Genomic DNA, 13,908 nt, shown 5'->3' on the forward strand with positions numbered 1-13,908 from the left:
ATGTATTTCTGTATTTAGCCGAGTGATCTATATTAACCTAATGTGAGTTCATATTGATGATGTCTTCAACTCAAATCAAATACCACACAGATCATTCTAGACCCCTGTCATCAATGTCAGTGTTATTGTAAAATAGAAACAGAAAATATTATTTTTGAAATATCTCAAAGAAAAATGAAGAGAATGCTTGAGCCAAAAACTACTCCAAGTACATATTTAATTGACATTGGTACATTGATTCACACATAGGCTAATATATTTGCAGTTGTGTATGGAACTCTGTACAGCAGCAAGCAACGTGGATGTCTTCATGGTGTGATATGAACTTTACCACTACCCTGGCTATTTATAATTTCTGAAATCTCATTGTATGAGAGAAAGCTATGTTGGTTTTAAGCATTCTTAGTCTTTATGAGCTCTCTGTCAAAATGAAAACAGACCTAAGAGGAATAGCAGGCATTCTATTATGGTTATATAAGCATGTAGCGTTCAGAATTATCACGTTCTACATCCAGGCACAGTTAGTTAATAGTTGGGCAATGGATTAGGAATACTGAAAAACTGACTTAATTTGGAGTATGGGAAGGGTAAGGATATAGATAAAGGATAATGCCTTGTAATCTCACCCAGTGTCAGACTTTAAGGCCCAGAGGCAGCATGAAGCCACTAGGAAGAACTTCGGGGCTACAGAAACTTGGGCAAAGGGAAGAATTCACAATAAGGGTCTTTGCAGCCTAAATGTCCTAATTTCTACCAGTATTGGTGGAAAGGATAAGTAGTTTAAAATCAGTCAGTATAGTAAATTTACCTTACATTAGTTAAACACTAAATGCTTGAAAACATGGTTACTAAATTTAAAAAAATATAGCAAAGTTTTATGATAAAATTATTACCCACAATTATATATCAGTCTTTACAATCAAGAAAAGATAACGATTTGGGCTACATAAATCAAAGAAACATGAGATAATATTTAAACAGTCCCCGTCTTATGAAAAACATAGACATTAAGGCCCAAACAGGTTCACGATGTTCAAGGGGGTAGGGGGGACTGCCTGCCCTCCCACCCCCACCAGTGGGACATGGGAGTCCCCTCCCCATGCAGGCAGAAGGACAGAGAAAAGTTAAAAAAAAAAAAAAAGCTAAGTAAAACGAATGTTCCTCTCTTTGATAACGACCCATGGAAACTTTAGGGATAGTTAGAAGTCCATTAAAGTTGCCTACAGGAGGGGAAATCTGGAATCCAGCTTAGTGATCTACCTGTGAATTTATAAAAGAATCAATTCAGGCCAATTGGCCTCCATCCACTATTTCCAAATATGTATAATTTCCCCATTGTCCCTGCCCTCCCCAGCTCACCTGTATCCTCTGGATGTCTCTCTTCTTCCTGAACTACTTCCATATATTCTGATAGACATTTTCATATCATTGCCTCTATAAACAGAATGGAAGACAGGAAGTAAACAACAACAACCAAAAAAACCCTGATTACTTTCTAAATTTCCTATTCTTGTCTTATCTACACACCATGAAGGAAAACACCAAACTTTTTTCTGGAGTATCAGCTTTGTTTCCCAGGTGTGATCAGAACCAAAAGCATAATCGAGTTGCAGAAGGCTGGCAGAAAGCAGAGAATTGAGAATACAGCTTCCGGAAGACAACACAAGGCTGGAATTGCCAGTTCAGGGAGGCCAGACTTTGAGGCTGGAGAAGCAAACTACACAGTAAGTATCACAGAATAGTTGTGTTTATACGTGTGGTCCACACACAGCCTGCATCACTGCCACTTGCAATGTTTATGAAAATGCAGGTTCCAGAGACATGTCCTGACTCACTGAATCAAAATTACTGATTTTTATTTTCTTCTACATTCACCCAGACAACTCTTTCACACACAGAATTCATAATTTCCTTTTCAGAGTAGACTGGTAGGACAGAAAGACAGTGAGAAGGGATTTTAGTGATAGTTTTTTGATGTAATACCCCTGAGAAGTTTCGATTCCAGAGGACTCTTTTACTCAGGGCCTGAAAATCCTGGTGCACAGGACTGCTTTTGTGAAGGCCACTGTCTTTGTTTACAATCCCCAGCCCCAGGAAGGCAGACACGAACAAAAGTCCTCCTTATTTGATCACCGGGTGTCCTTTGATCTCAGCGTGTTTGCTTCACCAGTGTCTTGCTATTCTCGGACAGGCAGTCTGCGTTAGCCCCACAGAGTCTGCGGAATTCTGCCTTCCACCAACGTGCAAGGTCACGCTGAGAGTTCTGAGCACCTACTTTCACGTCCTCTGTTTTTCATCCATAGCATTCGTTCATTTCCAAGAGAATTGTTCTTTCTCTTCCTCATCAATCTACTGGCATAAAAGCGTGCTTTATTCTATAACAATTGCTCTAGGCACCGTGCTCACCTTCACACACTAATGCTTAGCTGTTTACACTTTGCATTACTAACATGGCTATTGTTAATTCACTTTTTCAGGTTTTCATTAGAATAACTGGCATCACTGTCTGCAGGCCATCTCATGTTCACACCAGGCAGTTCACCAGTTCATTGGATCAAGGCACACTGACAAAATGATTAAGCAAGTTTCCTAAATTATCTTTGTCTACACTGATCAGGAAAGAGCAGATCCTATATGACAGAAGTAGAACTAAGCACAGCAAGACGATTCCTTGAGGACTGGCCGTCACAATTCATGACTAATTTGCTCAGAGTAACAAAAGGTTCTATCATAACCGTGCCCTTTGCTGACTACACAACTGGGTATAAAAAGTCAGATGAAACAAACATTCTGGATACATCTCATTCTGCTGTGCAAAATAATGATGCTGTCAGGAGGAATGACTCATCAGAGAGGATGTCTTAGTAGAAGGAGAGCTTCCATTTACTGAACGCTCACCATGAGCTACGGCATACGTGTTGCAAAATAAACAACCCTACCAGGGAAACAAGAGAAGCTGAAAAACTCTCCAAAGCCACAGAGCTGATCATCAGATGAAAACCTGTTTTAAACAAGACCTGAATCTCAGTCAAGCACACCTTCCTTCCATGATGCCACAAACCACTCCAAAGGCAGCTGCATTACTGCTTGAGTCTGGAAAGGTATTCTCAATTTTTCTGTTTCCTTAAGCAGATTTCTGTCATCTCCAGGTTCAGAATAATTATACTACTGATTCAAGGAATGTATCTCAAAGAAACTGCAAAACGTTCCCAGGACTTTAGATGGTACCATTTATTTGGGGCCATAATTGCCTGTTTCCAAATTAAAGCTTTTTCTCACCTGTGTCTACATCCCAGATCTTTTTGCCCTGTTCCCCCTCTTGAGTGTTTCCATTTTAAGAACATCAGAAAGGTAGCCACCATAACACCATTAATTAATTATTGTTAATAAAGTGGGGAGATGACCTGTGTCTTAGGACAGGGAGGGCAGGCAGATGTGGTGTTTTTCAGGCAGTGGGAACAGGCTTGAAAGAACCCTTCCTATTTGCATGAGTCCGACCTTTCCCAGGAAGAAGAGGTTTCTACTTAATCCACCCAGTGATCTGCTCAGTCACTCCATATAAACAATAAAACCACCTTAACTTTCTGTTTACAAGCAAGAGACACCTGTGGTCCCTGGTTGCCCAGCTCTGACTGTCAGTTATGTTAATCCACAGAGCTTAAGACAGGAAGGGAAGGGGAAGTCAGGAGCCAGGAATTTTGCAAACTGACGTCACATAAAAAGAACAAGTTTCATAAGCAGAGGTGGGGGGACAGGAGGGCATTCTTGTCCCAGAGTCTTCTGGTCTTCTGGGTTCAGTTTCAGTAAACAGAAGCATTACCTTCTCAGTAAATAGACGCATTCCTGTTTCACGTCCTGTCTACTCTTTTCCAGTCCATTTTTTGGCCCCATAACATTGCAGTCTTTTAGAAGCTGGATGCAAAACTTGGTCCTGAACTCTGATTAAAGGTGCACCCAAGCCCACTAAGTTTTGTGCTCTTCTGGTATCAAAAGACTCAGCTTTTGTGCACAGTGATCAGAATTATGCTTAGTTCTGTCTCTGGAGAACATATTCCGAATCTGACTGAGGCCAGTGGAACTCTGGGATCTCCTCAAAAGAGGGCTGCCAAACTGTCAACGTTGTTGTGGATTTTCCCAGAACTATCTTTCTGAGGGAGTCCTGGTGTGTTCCTAACCAGAGGCTTGCTTCTTACATGTGAGCAACGACTTCTCTGTACAAGATTCTAGAACACCCCAGTGTGTGTGTGTGTGATCACAGAAAGCAGGCCTAATTAAGTGACAGGTGCCCTGGATCTACTAACCAGCCATGTTACCTAGTGCAAGTTAATTCTTCTGAATCCTAACCATTTTTGAAAAATGACGAAAACTATGCTAGTGGTGTCTACCTCACAGGAAGGCTGTGCTTTCGGCACTGGTGATTCACATGAGGTGACAGACCCAAGAATGATTCATTTTTACACAAGAATGAATCATACCCACCTAGGCACTATACGTGTGTGTGTGTGTGTGTGTGTGTGTGTGTGTTTCAATCAGTCATTAATTAAGCAGATATTAACTAATTATTTATATGTAACAGGCACTATAATAACCACTGGCCTTTGCCATTAAGGACTTTATGTCTTGGACAAAAATAGTAGGACAGGAGAAGAGAATTCCTATTTCCTCAGCATTTGCCTGATTTCAAGAGCCTTGTATAAGGCATATCACTTAATCTTCTTTACCCCCAGCACCAACCTCATGTTGGCCTGATTTATTGAGCACTTACTGTGTCCCAGGTGCTAAACCAAACACTTCCTGTCGGCTTACTCAACCTTGGCAATTGTGAGAGATGCATCTTAGTATCCTTCTCACAGATTAGGAAACACAGACTTCTCTAAGAGGTGACTTGCTTGCCCATAGGTTGTAATGGCAGATTACAACTCAGGTTGGTCCAGTTCTACAACCCATGCTCTCTACCACAGCCAAAACAGGATCACTTAATTTACAGATGATTAATCTGAGACCGTGGAGAGTAAGTAAACAGTCTAAGGTCCTGTAACATGAAGCAGGACCAAGGACTGAATCTGATTTCATTTGCTTGCAAAGTCCTGGTCTTTCCACCATGTTCAGCACCCAGGGGTCAAGACCCCAAGCCAGACCGAGCTGCAGAATGATAGAATTTCATCGAAAGAGGAATTATTTTAAACAGTTAAGCCTCAGAAAATGATTGCCTTTGAAACATTTTCTTTTTAAAGGCTGTGAGAAATCTTATTTATAGTGTTTAATTTCCCTTCTCATTTTATTAGCATCACTGAGGTGGTATTTTTCCTTTTCTGTTATAACCTGCTGATTTCGTAGGCTGGATTATTTTATGATGCACCCTTTAATTTTTTCTATTACTTCACACTGGGTATTTTAATAGGCTTTTAGGGAATTTCCCTTTCTTTCTCAGAAAAAAAAATTTTTTCTTGGGAAGATTTCCTTTGGTGCATTTCCAGCTGAGGAAGAGTCTCCCAAGCTATATCAAAGGTTGTTAGCTCTCTGTTCTCTCCTATAGGTCTATGAGTATGAGCTTTTAATATTTATTTCTAAGGGCTGTTTTCTCTGTTTATATCCTGCTGTTGAAATAAGCAGTTCAATAAACTTCTTAATGAAGGTGGTGGAAGCATTTCCTTTTTGCTTTCATTTCTATTGCTTCGGAGATAACAGTGTGGTAAACAGTTTCTGTGCTTTGAAAACTTTCTGTGAACTTGAGATGCCCTAGTAAATAATTCTGAAATCGTTAATGGGCATAAAGAATCACTGAGCTTAGAATTATATTGTTTTTAGCAAACAACCACACTTTCAAGCTTATATTATCTCTAAAATTAATTCTTCTGCAATTCAATCTCCAGAAAGTGTTTGTGATAAAGGCTACAACTGGCATGAAGGTTCATTATGTATTGTATTCCAATGTAACACAGAGCTCTGACTCTAACACTAAATCAGTACTTCAGCAAAAGAAAATTGTCAGAGGGAGACAGGAAGATTTTCTAGAGTCCTGTTACACTATTAGTTTGACTCCTGAATATTTATTATTCTGTATGAGATTCTCTGGTGAATTTCAAATAGGTTAAAGTATGTTTCAGAACGTAGGCTCTGAAAGTTGAAACTCTCTTGTCTAGCGTCCTCTACCCACTAATAGATGTTTACTGCATGTGTAGTACTCCTACTGAGAAAACTAATCCTTGGAAATAAACTGCCCACACTTAGAAGACACATTTTTTTTTTCAAGAAAAAAGAATAAAGTAACCTTCTTTGGTCAATGATACCTTTCTGCCTTAAAAATAGACAATTCACCTCCTCAAAGGTAGGTAATTTTCCAGCAGGTATGAATCATTCCCTGGGAAAGGTCAGGCCAGGCTGTATCATCTACCTGTCCATCTATGTATGTATCGTAAGTTATCTATCTATCATCACTGACTTGAAGGAAGGGGTTCATTCAATTAAGCTGTTATTGCTGTATCAACATTTGAGCACATACAGCATACGATGACTGCACCACAAATTATAAAAGATCCTATATGTATATATGTATACATATATACACATACATGTATACATATATTAATAGAATATATGGTCTTTTCTAATTGCTTATGATCTGCTCAAAATTCAAACATATATCCAACATGCATTATAAGAGAATAGCACTAAAACAGCTTCTAAGAAAATGAAAGAGGATATGTTCTAGAACAGACAAGATGAAAACGCAGACACTAAGATCACACAGACTAACCTTCACAGCCTTCACAGGCAGAGCGAATGTGTGTAGTTGGGATAAACTTCCGAGTGCCAGACCTAGATGTGCTATCCAAGCGGCACTGGGATGGTGAGTCAGGGCCACTGCTCTTCACAGCCCTGAGAAGGACCCTTTGCACGTCTTCTTTTTTCTTGCCAGGACTTCAGACTAAACATGAGGAGGTTTGGGCTCTGGTAAGTTCTGGAATTCCCAGGCTTGCCTCAGCTGGATGCGGTGGCCACGTGATGGTATCCTTCTTTTGCTCCTTTCTTAGTTGGCATCCCTGTTACAGAGGGTAATACAGTCAAACAGGGAACTGGTCTTTGGTCAGGGATGAGGAAGAAATTGCTGGACACTCCCGTGAAGAGATTCAGTCTCCAGTCCTAGAACATTTAAAGTCGCCTGTGACTATCCTTCTCTTATCTCCCATTCCCCATTTGCCCTGGAGAGCATCTCTCTAATCCCCCAACTTCTCTTATTAAAGATGCTGAATCCTGGCCTCCATGCCCCCCACACCTTGAATCCTCCTTAGGACCATCTATTCTCACTGTTGCCAGGATCACCTACCTGAGTCCAGACTCGCACAAGTATAATAATTATTCTGATTCATGGGTCCTCACTGCACACAGATTAAGATTATTGTTAAGAGCAGTGGCTTTTCTTCAGATTGTTTGGGCCACGTGACACTAATCGGGTTACTAAATCTTTCCATTCCTCACCTGTAAATGAGAACAATTTATTCACTCACATAACCCTTGAGATCCTAGCATGAGGCAGATGCTGCCCTAGACATGAGGATACATCAGTGACCTAGACAGGAAAACTCCTGCCCTCATGAAGCTTACGTTCTCATGGGCTCCAAAGAGAATGGAAACATGACCCTTACCTGCAGGATACTCGAGGGACAAACACAAAGTAAGTCATTATCTGGGTAAATAAGAATGTTTAAAATGTATAAAATCTCTTCCGTCCTCAATATTTGCTACAAGAAGTTATGAATTATGCATGTAAATATGGTAAATAAAGATGTACAAAAGAATCTAAATATACCTGAACATCCCTAGTGAGAACACAGTTCATCTCATGAGAACTTGAGAGTCACTAGTTCATAAAGTGGTTCTAAGTAACAAATGATATACTCCGTGGAAAGTGTCGGGCACCGTGCTTGGCACAGAGTAAGAATTCATTAAATCTTAACCCTGAGTAGAAGCACTTCTTCAACTGGGTTCCACCCTCCCACGTCAACCCCTGCCCAGCTATCACACCCTACCCCACCCGACACAAAACCAACATCTCTGCCTCGCTGGACCAGGGGCTGCTCGGTCCTGCCTCTGAGACTTAGTCCGAAATGCCTTTCCCATTCTGCTTCTTATTTTTGCATTTTCTCCCTTTTCATCAGTATGATCCTCAAAACTGGGAGGATTTTACTAGTGTGTGGGAAACTCTTATAAGCAGCTTGTAAATCAGGAAATTAAAAGCATTTTTATATTAGATGAAACTGAATGGTCTAGAATTCATTTTTATTTATTTTAAAGCTTTGAAAATTCATGCTGCTGATAATATACAAAGGATGAGAATAGAAATGCCGTTAACCAAATCTGCCGAGATGCCTGTTTTCTTGGCCTCATAGAGGGCTTTACAATGTTGAACGCGAATGCCTTCGTATGGAGTAAGTGTTTTCCACTCAGCCAAAGCCGCACCAGGATCTTTTGTTTTAAACCAGAAGCCTGCACTCATTTAAATTACTACGTGCCTCCTGTGGTCGTGTAAGGTTGCCATCTCTGATTCCGATAGATAAATGATAACCTTCTCTTAGCCAACATATTTGTTAAAGAGCACAGCACAATTTCTGTTTTTTAAAAATACTGATCCGACTCAAAATAGAAACCCAGAGAGTGTGGTCTGGACTCACTTAAATTGAGACTTTCTAGAAATATTAGTAGATGTATCTAAGGAGCTGTCCAGTACTTACTTTCCACACCATACGAAGGCGAATCTTACCAAACTTCAGACTTTCATCAAATTATCTGAAGGAGAAGGGAATTCTAAGGATAAAGAAAGAAACAGAACCACAGCATAATATACTGAATTCTTACTCCCATTGTAAATAATACCATAAACCCTAAAACCAGCCCATAACATTTTGGATAATGATGAAAAACATATCTAGGTAAAAAGGGATATATTTTTATAAACTACCCTGTTTTATAATTGCAATCTAAAAAGCTAATATAACTGAGAGAATTTATTTGGCTGAGCTGTTTTTGGAGCACAGGTAATAAAACTTTCTGGTGCTCCCAAATTATTTTAGACATTCTGTATCAGTTGTTGCAAAGGGTGAAAAGAATCAAATTCCTGGAGGAAACTTTCTGCAACTTGAATTCAGTAACATCAGAAACTTTTAGAAAGTGAGAGCTAAGAAGTCCCAAACTGGAATTTAATCTCTCTTGAAAGGAGATTAAAACCAGTTTGTGGACAGTTTTATGATAGAACTGCAATGAAAGTATTTAGGAACTTTATAGCAGTTGAACACTGCTGTGACATTATATTGTATTTTACAAAAATATTAGTTCTCCATGGGCTGAAAATTTTAAAATATGAAAACAATACTTGGCACTTCTCCACAGATAGTTTGAAAGTCCTTCTCCGAGACCATAACGATCCACTAGCCTCAGTCTGGTAAATTGCCTAAGAGTAAAAGGAGTTTTGCTATCAGACGGACCTACTGGTCAGTTCTGGCGCTGTATTTACTGACCATGTGACTTGAGGATAGATAGTTAACTGTCTGGGACTCAGCTGGCCCTGAGAATAATACCTACTTTAAGTGTTCCTTCTGGAGAACAAAGTGAGATAATATTTATGAAGAAATCAGCATATTTCCTGGGATATTTTCCCAAAAAAAAAAACCCTATTACTCCTGGAGAAAAATGCAACTTATACTCAAATTGCACCTACAGAGTATGTGAAAAACTTTTGGGGAAAAAATAACTTGGTATCTTTTCAGAGGATTGATTAGAATAATCTAACGGTTACAGTTTGTGTGTGGATATTAAATCATCTGTCAATGAATACCATACCTTCTAGCATTGAAAGCATAATTAAATGGCCCCAACACAAACACTGTTCTGTGCATAGATCACATCTGTAGTCTATGGTTATTTTATTTGTTAAATGCTACTCTTTTTCTTTTTTTCTCTGCCACAAAGGATTATATATATACATATACATGTATTTATAAGTATATATTTATATTTAAGTATAAATATTTATAAATTATGTGTGTGTGTATATATATTATATATATAAATATATAGGCAGCTCCCATGTATTTTTCTTGCCATTCTTGGTTGGATCAACATCCTTCATGACCATTTTTAAAGCAACTATCTTATACTGCAATAGGTAATTTTCCATGTTTGTTCTAAGTTTAATATTTCTCACTAGAGCCGTCTACAAGGATGTTGTATAGTGTCATTACCCAGTCCCCTCAGGGAGATGGATGTCTTTCCTTGAGCAATTGAAGCAAGGTTAACCATTTGTATTATCTAAGAGTCAAACCCCCAAATTCTATGTGTATATGGCCAACTAGGCCTCAAGAAACAGCTTCCTGAAGCCTCTTTAGAGCCCTTCTAACTAATGGAAAATCTGTCTCCTGTGATGAGAAGAAGAAGAATAAACATTTGTATTTTACTTTAAACATCCAGTGTGCTTTTATATACATTGTTTTATTTACTCCTCACCACCCAGTGAAACGAGATGACCAATCTTATTTCCAGCTTCTGAACGAGTTGTACAAGGTCAGCAACAAGCATAGCTTAGCGAATAGGTGTCCATATATCAGATGGAGACATCCCTGGACCAAAGAGTTGTCAAGGTGACAACTGCTGGGTACTTCTTTTATAATAGATCTCTTTCTGCTGAAAGACATGACGTACCACCAGTGCACTAAGCCATATGCACTTCTCTTAATTCTCGATTGTGTTTGATTTACCGGATTTTCTTTTAATGAAACATTTATAATCATTTCCCTTGCAACATTGAGGTGCTCGGTTCCAGGAAAAATAAAGGTTCATTAAACTATCAAATGCCAGTAATCGTTTTATTTAAGCCAGTAATTCCATACACATATAAATACCCAGAAAATAGATCTTAAATGATCAACAAGGCTGTTTTACTCAAGACAAGAAGATAAGCGGAGGTTAAAGACACAAAAGAGAAATATGCTTTGCATATAAACGTTTTCTAGCAAGAAAGATAAAACTGAGAAAGAAATGATAGGTGACGTTTTATACGAAGTTTGTCTAAAGTGGGACTGTTTTCCAGTTTATCCAAAAACTGACATTTGATGTGTTTTCCCTGAGGAGATAAAAAAGAGTGAGTGTCAGAGTCAAGGCTGCCCCGAGTTTCCAGAATCCAGACACAGTTTTCTTCCTATTCCTCTCCCCAGGCAGCCAAGGAAGCTGGATTCATGACCTAACCCCTCATCGTGCCAGCACGTCGCACGTGTAATCCAAGGCTGTCTACCTCGGACCACTGGTATGTTGAACTATAGAATCTGAAAAGCCTAAGATTGTGTTTGCCATGATTGGGATTTAAGCCTGTCTGAATATGCCACTTTCTAGCCAAACAAACCAATCCGAAACCCAGGGAAATCTGCCAAGACAAACTTTCAAACCTCAAGTTTAAAAACACTGGAATTACCATCGTGTAGCGCTCCAACGTAAATGTTGTCACATTGCGCCAGACCATCAGCTTAGGAGAGGCCAGAGCTGTGGGAGAAGGTGACGGAAAATTGTTCGATGTCATTGACTGCTTCTTGTTGACAATGGCAGAGAACTCTACTTGCCTGTCCCAATATTCCTTTTCTCCTTCCTCCTTTAACAAAACCCTGCATTTTAGCTGCACACACTGATTCCTACCCAAAAGACTATAATTCCCAGTGGCCTCTTCCATATTACATCCTCCTGCTTTGATTCAAATCCCATCACTTCTGGACCAAATGGATGCAGCACACTTCAACTATTTCTCCTGCCTCCTGTCTTGCTGACCTACATGCTTGCTTTCCTATCACTGAAGGTGATCCTTATAAAATCCAAATCCAACCATATGATCATATTTTCTTCTGCCTGAAATTCTTTAATTTTCTTTGTGATTTAGAGTACTGTAAGCCTAACTCCTCAGCTTAGCACGCAAGATCAAATGTCTAAGCCTTGGCCGTCTTTCCAGCCCCGTTCTTTGTCACTGTCCTCTAACAGATCCAAATGATAACAATACCACATTACGTGAATCTTCCTGAATAGATCAAATGCCTGTAAACTCATTATTTCTTAGTTTTTTGTAAAAATACCTACTCATCTTTTTTGAAACCTTGAAGCATCTCTTGACACTACCCCCTTTCCTGAGCAGAAGCCAATATTCTCTGCTGGGTTCTCAAAAAGTATTCTATGTATTCCCTTTGTATAGCTCTACAACACTTTTAAAAGAATATATATATATATATATATATATATATATATATATATAAAAGAATGTATATATATTTATTTAATGCTTTTCTGTTTTTAAAATTTATTTATTTATTTTTGGCTGCATTGGGTTTTCATTGCTGCGCACGGGCTTTCTCTAGTTGCAGTGAGTGGGGGCTACTCTTTGTTGCGGTGCACGGGCTTCTCACTGCGGTGGCTTCTCTTGTTGAAGATCATGGGCTCTAGGTACGCGAGCTTCAGTAGTTGTGGCACACGGGCTCAGTAGTTGTGGCTTGCGAGCTCTAGAGCGAAAGCTCAGTAGTTGTGGTGCACAGGCTTAGTTGCTCCGCAGCATGTGGGATCTTCCCGGACCAGGACTCGAACCCGTGTCCCCTGCATTGGCAGGTGGATTCTTAACCACTGTGCCACCAGGGAAGCCCCTTACAACACTTTTTAAATAGGAATTTTTCCCCAAAACTGTACAGTGTCTTGAAGAGAATGATGCTTTTCTTGTTCATCTTTATGCTCTCAGGCCCTTCTGAGAATCTCAGACAATGTGGGCAGTCAATATACATTGAAGTACTGAGTGGGAACACACAGTTGGTGATTTCTGGGGGCTGTTGATCATTTTTACACCACTAACATAACCCTCCTTCTATCATCCCTTCTGAGATCTCAGTCCTTATGAATAGGAGATTCACTGAGGTGCCCAGATGCCAGAAAAGGCTTCCTCCAGCTTCATGCAGCAAGTTAAGATCTTGACATAAATCCCTTCTTACACAATAGAACTTGGAACTGAATCACGTAATGCTTTTAAGATTGAGACGGACTGGGGTGGAGACTTTGTGGTCAGTGTGATTTAATTTAATTAGCTTAATTGATATGCAAAATAACTCTGTGAAATGGATGGTCTTATTATTCAAATCTCATCATTATTAACATAAGTTTTATGTAGTCATGGTCAGTCATTAGCCAAGATGTACAATGTACAGATTCTGAAATTCTCTGCATGGGAACAACTTATGAATTGATGTCATTGTTATCTTTGAAAAGCAATGTTGCATCTCTTCCAACTGAATTCTCACATCTTATCAACATCCCTTGGAAATCCTTGACCTGCTCCACAGAGGATCTGGTATTTAAGGACCAGAGAGCGAATCCAGGGAAAAGTCACATTCTGATATTACCAGGTTTTCCCAACTAGTCACTATAATCGACCAGCAACTCTCAAAGTCATAACTAGAATTGTCCACAACTGGGTATCATAGTCATATATTTGTTTCTCGTGTTCCCTTTCTCCATGATGTGCTGAGATTCCAAAGAGAGAGAAGCCTGCCCGTACGGCACTATGAATCTACTGCCTTATCTATCAGACACTTACATGCCTCAAGCTCATTTTCAAGACTTAAGTGAGAAAAAATATTAGCTTTTCATCCCAGAAAATCTGAGAATGCTCATTCTAATCACCAGCTTGATATTGGGCACAGGTAGTTATATCAAATGAGATTAGGTCATTTGGAAAGTCATACTCCTAGCTAAAATGACCTTGCTCATTTTCTTGACACTATATCTAAAAATTTATCATTATATCTTTCTTCTATTGAGTTGAGACTTTTAAAACTTCAAGAAATCCCTTTAAAACTAACTCATCAGTCTTTAAGTACTAATCTATTGTCTGTTACT

At 39.3% G+C, this 13,908-nt stretch overlaps 1 long non-coding RNA gene across 1 annotated transcript in view; it reads right to left on the reverse strand.

Annotated features, from left to right (window-relative positions):
* The window catches only part of LOC307176808, a 57,141-nt gene that overhangs the window by 12,893 nt on the left and 30,340 nt on the right, over positions 1-13,908 (reverse strand). The window contains exons 2-5 of the long non-coding RNA XR_013824897.1: positions 8,733-8,805; positions 7,328-7,479; positions 6,758-7,043; positions 1,360-1,434 (exon numbers count right to left, since the gene is read on the reverse strand). This is a non-coding gene — a long non-coding RNA (uncharacterized lncRNA). The remainder of the gene's footprint in view (positions 1-1,359; positions 1,435-6,757; positions 7,044-7,327; positions 7,480-8,732; positions 8,806-13,908) is intronic.

This window comes from Stenella coeruleoalba (genome assembly GCF_951394435.1).
Source record: "Stenella coeruleoalba genome assembly, chromosome: 18".
Lineage (NCBI taxonomy): Eukaryota > Metazoa > Chordata > Mammalia > Artiodactyla > Delphinidae > Stenella > Stenella coeruleoalba.